This window comes from Curcuma longa, chromosome 20, assembly GCF_044706935.1.
Source record: "Curcuma longa cultivar G26 ecotype Majalengka, Jawa Barat chromosome 20, ITB_CL_G26_1.1, whole genome shotgun sequence".
Lineage (NCBI taxonomy): Eukaryota > Viridiplantae > Streptophyta > Magnoliopsida > Zingiberales > Zingiberaceae > Curcuma > Curcuma longa.
The window spans coordinates 12,510,573-12,520,345 of record NC_133880.1 but is presented as its reverse complement, the minus strand read 5'-3'; the positions used below and the strand labels follow the sequence as shown (position 1 = coordinate 12,520,345).

Here is a 9,773-nt window from a genome sequence, read left to right as displayed (position 1 = left end):
AAAATTTCCTTTTCTCTCCAGCAGCATGTAGATCTAGATTTAAATGTTGTATTTCCCAATATGCTTTGCCAGCCTTTCAAGTAACTGATCAATGAAGGGGAGTGGGTAGTGATCTTTCTTTGTTTCCTTATTAAGCTTCCTGTAATCGATACACATCCGCCACCCCTTTGCGGTCCTAGTGGATATCTTCTCACCATTTTCATTTTTCACTACTGTCATACCACCTTTTTGTAAGATCGAAATACACGCTAGAGGGGGGGGGGTGAATAGCGCGTTGCATGCTTTTCAATTTTTGTAAAACTTTGAACGCTTACAAGAACTAAAATAGAGAACGATCCAGAAACGTAAAATATGCAGTAAGTAAATGACACTTTTATTTTTACTTGGTTCACAGCGCAACACTGCTACTCCAAGATCCACGGTCCTTGACCGTTTACTCTGGGCAATCCACTAAGACACTTGCCCCTTTTCGGTAGCAAGTGTGTCGAAAAAATAATACAAAAACCCGATTACAAGTATTGAACAAATTGAAATACAGGGTTTGCTTTGTTACCGGACTTCTGGCTTTCTCGGTCGCTCCCCGGAAGTAGAATTTGGCACCTCGGTGTGAAGTTAAGTAGCTTGGAGCAGGTACAGCAACGACGTCGAAAATGCAGGGCTCGGGAGTCGCGAGAACATAGTTTGGAGGCGTTGGGAGTGAATGTCTCAGTTGCTGGTCGCGGGTTCCTTATATAGCCTTGCTGAGTCGACTCAGATGCAGATCTGGGTCGACTCTAGCTTGCGTGGCAGATAAATCTTTATCGTCTTCACCCGTTATCCTTCCTGAGTCGACTTCGATTGACTTCTGGTCGACTCTAGTCGCGGTGGCACCAACGGCGATAACTTTTGACCCTGAGTCGACTCACAACCTTACCTGAGTCGACTCCAGGCTGAGTTGGCGGAAAGTCGACGCGCAGACTTTCGGATTCCAGCTGACTCAGTTGGAGTCGACTCTAGAACTCATCTGAGTCGACTCCAGATCCGAAATTTTAGTTTTTCGTCCAGAGTTCGCATTCGTCTAACTTTTCCTTCCTACAAAAGATGTTAGCTTAAATAGTAACATGCAAAGGATTAAGTTTGTTCATCGAACCAACTACAAGTCTTAACTTCGGATCTCCTGTGAGACCCTGAGTTAGACTGACGCCTAATGTTCCTCTTGAGAACGCATCCTCACCCACTCCCCTCTGGAGAATTTACCTGATTGCCAAATGAGTCCTCCTGACTCGTTGGACTTGTGCTCGGCTCTGTCTTTGCCCCCCCCCCCAGGATTTGCGCTGCAACTGATCCTCCTGATCAGCCCAGTCTTCTGCTGTAACTTGGTCCTCCTGACCAAGCCTAGACTTCTACTGTAACTTGGTCTTCCTGACCAAGTCCAGACTTTACCTGGTGCACTTTGACTCTGCCAAGACTTCATGCCTAGCAGCACTAGGACTTAACATGTTTCCTGTAAGCTCAGTTCAACTTGGTTAGCCAAACCACATACTTAACTTGATCCTAGTTCCATAATCAAAACTCTGGTTCGATCTGCTAGTGCTTCCTGCACTAACACTTTTTTTGGAATGACATGCACTGGGCACACCCATTTGCTGTCTGAGACTACGCAGATTATCCCTGCGTTCAATAATTTGGTTATCTCTTTCAGAACCACCTCTTTCATATTTGGGTTTAGCTTTTTTTATGCTCAATTGAACATTTATGGTTGTCTTCAAGGTTAATCTTGTGCATACATAAAGAAGGACTAATGTCTTTCAAATTTTCAACTGAATATCTGATTGCCTTTCTGTGTCTTCTCAATACTTCCAATAATTTTCAAGTAGAGGTACCGTCTAGATCAACATTTACATTTACTGGGAATGTTGAATTTGTCCCAAGGAATTCATACCTGAGGTTGGATGGAAGGGGTTTCAATTCAACAGTGAATGAAATTTCTTTTTATTTTAGTTCTTCTGTGTTGGCCTTTAAAAGTTGATAGCATATTCTTTCATCCACTGGATCTTCAAACTCATGACCAGACTCTTCATCATCTTCTTCAAAATCTTTCATCTCTACATTTGTTGTATCATCTAGGGAAATGGATTCTTCTAAAGTGACATCACTGAATATCGGTGTATCCTCTTCTTCCCTTTCCTCTTGAATTTCAAAAGATTTTGTGTCAAAAATATTTTCTGAAAGTACCTCTTTATTGTCAATAGACCAATCTTTAATATTTGACACAATTAGATTGATAATCTTATAAGCATCTGATTTATTCTGATTCAACAGTGATCCACCAGCAGCTGAATCTAACATGCTCTTATTTTCAAAAGAAAGTCCCACATAGAAGGTGTACAATATCAACCACTTCTCAATTCCATGATGTGGCCATTGTTGAAGCATATTTCTATACCTATCCCAAGCATCACATAAAGACTCTTTTTCTATCTGTTGGAAATTCAGAATCTTGTTTCTTAAAATCATCGCCTTTCTTGGTGGAAAGAACTTATTTATGAAAGTTCATTCTAATTGGTCCCATGATTTGATGCTTTTAGATGACAATGAATACATCCAATCCTTGGCTAAGCTACAGAGACTGAAAGGGACCATTAATAACCAAATGAACTCGGGTTGAACTCCTTCGTATCTCACACTGTTACAATATCTATGAAACTCCATGAGGTGGGTATAAGGATTTTCTATTTCGATTCTCTTAAATTGAACCTCTTGAATTTTGGCTATAAGACCTGGATTTATCTCGAAGCTTAGAGCAGAGATTTATGGAAGCACGATGGGATCCAATGATCTTCCTGAAATTGGTGAGGAATAACTCTTCAGTAGTAGTTGATCTTTTCGATTCCATTCCTACAAAGCCAAGAACAATTGATTAGGCCTCTTATTATGCAATTAAGAATGTAATATAATTACATAAGAATTGTATAGAAACAAATATATAAATGAAGGAAAAACTCTTAATGTAAAGGTTTAGTGAAAAATTACGCACGGTTTCTGACAACAACGCCAAAAACTTGATGGACCGCAAGTATACGAAATGTCGTCAAGTAATAAAAGATATTGAACCACAGGGACTAAGGAATTAATCACTAAACAATCACAAAAAGAGTGGAGAGATCACGTAAATTTGAGTTGAGATGGGGAAAGTAAGAGTGTGGTCGAGCACCTAAACCTCAATCGAAGTAAATCAACTAGTGACAGGATTTGGGAAAACGATCCTAGGATTTGGATTCCTCTAGATTATGTTTGATTGACAATGGACTCCTTACCATTTCTCAATATTCATATATTTGTAGAGATTCTAACCAAAATATCCAATTAGACATCGTCAGGTTTCCTCGGAATAAATCAATAATCCTCTAACGTTACAATTGTTAGTTTGAGAGGACCCCGAAATAGCCTGGTTATAGCTCTTCCGCTGTCAACATCCCCCTTCACCAGCAGACAGGATCGTGTCTACTAGACACGGTCGTGCTTCAGAACAGAAGAGAGCCAAGGCCTGGCCGTGCCTCACAGGCACGGCCGTGCCTCCCCCAGAGAAGCCCCTGTCCGTAGTCGTGTCTCCAAGACACGGTCGTGTCTTCCCAGCAAGTCAAGCCAAGGTTTGGTCGTGCCTCACAGGCACGACCGTGCTTTCCATTAGAGGAAGAACACTGCTGCTGGCCGTGCCCACAATGTACGGCCATGTTTCTAATCAGAGGAGTCCCAGCTATTGGTCGTGCCTCATAGGCATGGTCGTGCCCTGCAAAACTGGAAGAAACAGGCGTTGGCCGTGCCTCAAAGGCACGGCCGTGCCTTAAAACAGAGACATCGCCCTTCTGGACCGTGCCTAAAAGACACGACCGTGCCTCGGAACAGAGCCACCACTTCTTCAAACCGTGCCTAAGAGGCACGACCGTGCTTCATCCAGTGAAGAGTGTCCACACTGGGCCGTGCCTCCCAGACACGGCCGTGTGGACGGAGGCGTGTCTGACCATAGGCTGCAGCTATAAATAACTCTTTTTGGGACCCTAGAAAGGGGGAAGACTTTGGAGAGCCACCGTGGCCTGATTCAGAGCGAGATTCGACGATCCATCCACCGATCCTGCTGCTCCATCTCATCTTCATCACATCTACGTGGAGATTTCAGTCCGAGGAAGAACGATAGTCCTATTTCCTATTTTTCACCGTTGTATCTTCAGATTAGGATGAACTCCTTCTTTTCCTTGTATTGTAACCTCCACGATATGGAGTAGTTCCTTAGATTCTAGGATGTAGGATGAATCAGGTGTATTTGGATGATTGTACTTGGATTTGTTATTCTACCATTCTTATGATTTGATTGTGTCTATTGCCTTATGGATTGATGCTTATGTTGTGATTGATGAAATGCTTATGTATGAATCTATGAGGGTAGGGATTAGTTGTGATTTGAGGAATCATTAGGCCGTACACCGGGACGCTTCGTGACAGGAAGAAAGCCTTGAACCGGGCGAGTTTCCGAGGGATTTCTTAAATCATAATTAGTTTCTATGAGGGATAGCTAGCGATTATTCATTGTTGGAGAGAGGTCCGTAAAACAGATATTCTGTGACAGAGGATAGGATTTTAGTAGCATTCTTGGGCGCCTGAGTGACACAGGAAAGCCTTGAACCGGGCTATCTATAATCACCTTGATCTAACAATGATGGCGTAAGAACACCAATGCTTTATTCTGAGGATACCTGATGAGGTCTAATCGGATATATTGGTTAGCATTCCTACAATTGCATAATTATTGAGGAAAGGTAGAGGATCCAAGTCAATTAACCAATTCCCTGAGAAGTCCGAAGTCCTAGGATCGTTCCACATTCATTGTCATAGTCGTTTCCTTTCTTCGATTTTAGGATAAAGTACTCTAGGACACTCCCTTCTCTCCCAACTCAACTCATGTTTGTTTTCTCACCCACCTTTTTATGCTAAATCTAGTAAGTAATTCCACGGTCCCTGTGGATCGATATTTTTATTACTTGACGACAACCCGTATACTTGCAGGGAGTGCCATCAGCTATAGGATCAATCATGTATACTATGTTATGTATGAGGCTAGATGTATCATACACTCTGAGTGTCACGAGCATATACCAGTCAGATCCAGACACAAATCATTTGGTGGCTATCAAGGCAATCCTTAAGTACTTGAGAAAAACTAAGGATTCATTCTTGGTATATGGAGGGGGTGATATGATTATACATGGGTATACTGATGTTAGTTTCCAAATGGATAAAGATGATTCCAAGTCCTAGTCTAGATCGAAGTATGGTGGTCGTGCGGTGCTGTAACCCTCTTGAAATGCCATTAGTTGCTCCGGTTGATGGTTAGATCCTCCGAAACGGAACCGGCTCTGATACCACTTGTTAGGATCGGTTGAATAGCTAGAGGGGGGGTGAATAGCGTTTCTCGATTTTTCTTGATCTTTCTCTGCACAGAGATTAGCGGAAGCAAAAATATAAAAGAGAAAGACAGAGATCAACGCTAACCCGGTTTATTTTACTTGGTATCCACCTCCGCAGAGGTGACTAATCCAAGGATCCACACGCACGCACACACCCGATGCACTATGAATCTTCTCCTTCTCGAAAACTCGAAGGCGGAGAAACCTTTACACCTTTTTAGATCTCCTCAAAATGATATGAAATATTGTCTAGGAGGAGAGGAATAAAGCAGAGATCTGAGCACAAAAACGCTCACAAAAGAAGCACAAAAGAATGAAAGAATGGCGAAGAAGATGAGTTGTTCTCGTGCAGGCTTCTTTTATAATCTCTGCAACATCAGTCGACTGCTGGCAGGGCCAGTCGACTGATGCCTTCAATCGGCAACAAAATCTTGCATTAAATGCCATTAAATGCTTGCCAATTTTCTGCAACGTTCAAATCACAGTCGACTGTCCAAGACCAGTCGACTGGCAACAGTCGACTATCCATAATCCCAGTCGACTTCCCAGTCGACTCCTGTCTTCCTCTGGCTCGACTGATCTTTCTGTGTGCGTCTGATTTATGAGCAGTCGACTGCTGGCAGGGCCAGTCGACTGGTGAAGCTGAAAAATCACATTTCAGCTTCTCTTGACCTAGACCTCGGCCTTCAAACACCTCCCATAGCCTCATGCCTCCCTGCACTAGCCTGAGATGCTTCCATCAGCTTCGTCATGTCAAGTCCTTGCCAAGACCACCCTTGGACTTCTCCTTGCCAAGACTACCCACTTGGACTTTTGCTTGCCAAGACTACCCACTTGGACTTTTGCTTGCCAAGACTACCCACTTGGACTTTTGCTTGCCAAGACTTCCCACTTGGACTTTTCTTTGCCAAGACTACCCACTTGGACTTTTCTTTGCCAAGACTTGCCAAGACTTCCCACTTGGACTTTTCTTTGCCAAGACTACCCACTTGGACTTTTCTTTTGCCAAGACTACGCTTGGACTTTCCTGCAAACTTGCATCACACATGTTAGATCAATAAGAATTGCCTAACTTTAAACATGGTTTAGCCAAACATTGAAACTCAATGCACTTGGGGCAACTATTGCACCAACACAGTACGGTCCAATACATATATATAACATGCACATGATATGTGTATGCATGATGCAACTGCCCCACACGCTACAGCACTCGTGCTAGCATCTGAGACTGGGTATGGCCGGCATCGGGGGATCAGTACTCCGTGCCCTACAACAAAGTAGTCCGGTGATCCAAATCGAGGGATCAGTGCTCCGCGTCCGGTGATCCCATATCCTATGGCCGATATCTGTCCTCTAATACTCTCCGAGTATCACCCCTAACCGATCTCGGCTGCGTACAATACCATACAGCCATCAACTGCATACACTGCCATACAGTCGCCATCAATATGATGGAAGTAGGGGTCATAACCACCTATATCAATATACTACTAAAGGCCAACTATAGACAACATAGACCCACATCATTGGGATTTACAATCGTTGTCAGGCGTCATGATGAGATGCTCATTTCATAGTCATTAACACCTACTAGGCTAATCAATAAGTGTAGGTATAGGTCATAATAATCTCAAGTATCATAAGAAAAGAACTATAACAATAAGGATCATCAATATCATATCCAGAGTAGAAGCACAGTCAGGAATATTAATCCAAGGTCAACGGGAATAAGGTCAAGCATGATATGAACATGAGTATCATAAGAGTCAAATTCACATTGAAGAATAGGAAAGTGATCAAGAACTAAGCAACGACAATAGAGAATAAAACATGCACTGTAAATAGAAAAGGAACTGTATTGACCAGATACAGTAAATCACCCACCTGATATCGCAAATCCACAATAGAACTACCAAAATGCTTCCTCGTATCGTGTCCAACTCTACAGATCCCTCAGAGTCCTGCAAATACAAGGATAATATCCCTAATTGCCAAACCATATCACCAAGAAACCCTAATCCATTTAGAGTTAGTTTAATACTATTTAGGGTTAGACCAATCTTACCGTTGGGTTGCTATTAATGGAGTTTAACTAATCCACTAATTAATTGTACAACCAATCTTGTGTTTAATTGAATCCAAGCTAACCCCATTAGATTAATATTAACGCAATTTAATCAACCCAACGTAGCCCCAATTACTATAACTCAAGTAAATTCCTGATCTTACCTTAAAAATTAATTTCTCTATGGCCTGAAGGCTTCTTAAGCGGACGGTCTTGAGGGAGGAGGCCGGCGGTGGCAAGACAACAATGTCGAGGAGAGATCGGGGATGCTGTTGGAAGAAGAAGTAGAAGAAGCTTCGGCTGGTGAGGAAGGCGGCGATACTCCTTTCGATGGACGGCTCAAACTGAGGAGAAGGAGCTTTACCAAACCAAAGTCACAATGCTAGGGTTTTTCCAGCCTTGCTTATGGCTGGTGATAGTAGATGGTGGCGAAAGGCGAAGGGCCTGCAACAGTTTCGCAGGGCACAAGAACCGGGGTGGCGCGGCTTCGGTGAAGGAGAAGAGGTGAAGTGGTGCCGACGTTGGGCAGAGGAGGAAGGTGCGGCGTCTTCGATCGGAGGCTGAGCGGCGGCGTCAAGGGCTGTGCTGGTGAGGGAGGCGGCTGCCCCATTTTCCTTCCGTGCGTCGGCGACTCGAGGCGGCAGAGGAATTGCTTCGGTGGGTGAGGGCGACGGCGACAGCAAGGAGGAGAATCTTGGCACCGGTGGGAGAGGAAGAAGAGGGGAGGCCGCGTCCGATGTGGAGAAGGGGAAGGTCGCCGTGGGTGGGGGAGACGGCGGCTGCGGTTGGGAGGAGAATCATGTGAGGAGAAGTAACCGGCCGATTTACGTTATAAAGAGAAGTGCATAGTAACCTGAACCGATTAAACCCAAATTCGGCGCCATTAAACCAAATTTACTGGGCTAAACCCAAATAAAAACCTAGGGACGATTGAACCAGTTACTATAGCGAACCATATTTAACTTTGGTTCGCTTGGTTCACCAACCAAACGACTTCTGATTTGATCCAAACCAGTTTTGTTGGATTCATCTTTCCAAGACGAATCTTTCTATCTAGTTTATTTTATTAAAACATCTTTCGGTATGAACTACATCAACTTGGTTCGGTTTGATTTAATCTTGATTCGTTTGGTTCACTAACCAAACGATCTCCGATTTGGCCTAAACTAATTTTGTTTGATTCATCTTTGCGAGACGAATCTTCCCATCCCATTTATTTAAAATAATCTTAACCTAATTCTAGGTCCAACCTAGTTAACCTAAATGGTTTTGCCTAATTTAGATTTCAACCCACTTAAATTTAAACTAACTAGGGCATAATCCCTAATTGGTTAGTTCTAATCCTAAAATTTCTAGGATATTACAATTAGAGATCTATAAATATATCTCTTAAGAAGAGTTATTTAATGGAGTAAAAACCTAAATGTTAGGTTTTCAAATCTGTCATCTTCTCCTCTTATTGCCTAGGTTCCTTCCACAGGTTAGCTATCACCTTAAGCAGACCCTTCCTCGAGCTAAAGGAAGCTACAATCGGCGGTGGAAGCAAGGAACAAGAAGAGAAGCAATAGTTGTTTCTCCGCCACGAGATATCCTATCTTCCCTCCTCTTTGTAGATTGTTCCGGTAGGTAATTGTTGTTGTTAGAACTTCTATGTCATTAGATTTGTTGCCCCTTGTTGATAGCAACCACCCAACCTTCAAATAGTGATGTGATCATCTGCGTTCAATCTGATTCGTATCGTAAGGTTGTTTTGAGCTGTCAGATACTGAATCAGACCTTAAGTTCTTTCTCAGATTGTTTGTCTCTTTCCTTCGACTAATATCAAAACGAAGACATGACATGTAACTCAGGGAAGTTGTCTCAAGGAGATCTCGACGTGAATATGAGTAGAGATAATTGATGCGGATGGTCTTGCCTAGTCCGATGTGGCGGGGAAGGTCAATAGGTAGTCCTATCTGGCCCGTCTCAGGGTCCACAATCAGGAAAGTCTTGCCTGATCCTGCATGTCCGAGAAGGTCAATAACTTGCCCTACCTGGCCGGACCTGGGGTCCACGATCCTGGCCCCAGGGTCGGGGACCTAGATAGCCTTGATGGCTTACCCGAGTCATGGGACCCGAGACTCAATTTTCCCGACCAGATGATTACCTCAATGAGTTCCGGCACTATCTTACCCGGCCAGCACCGGCCTTCCGCCTGTTTGCCCTGGATAAGGCAAATACAGACTGACCCGAGGATGCCTCACACTACGGGAATGTTTCCCAGC

The 9,773-nt window shown here is 43.5% G+C and overlaps 1 non-coding gene across 1 annotated transcript; it reads left to right on the top strand.

Moving 5' to 3' along the window:
- Window positions 1-2,386: 2,386 nt before the first annotated feature.
- On the top strand, window positions 2,387-2,493 carry LOC141814089 (small nucleolar RNA R71). The gene has a single exon (XR_012600436.1). It is a non-coding gene; the product is annotated as a small nucleolar RNA R71 (small nucleolar RNA).
- Window positions 2,494-9,773: the final 7,280 nt, after the last annotated feature.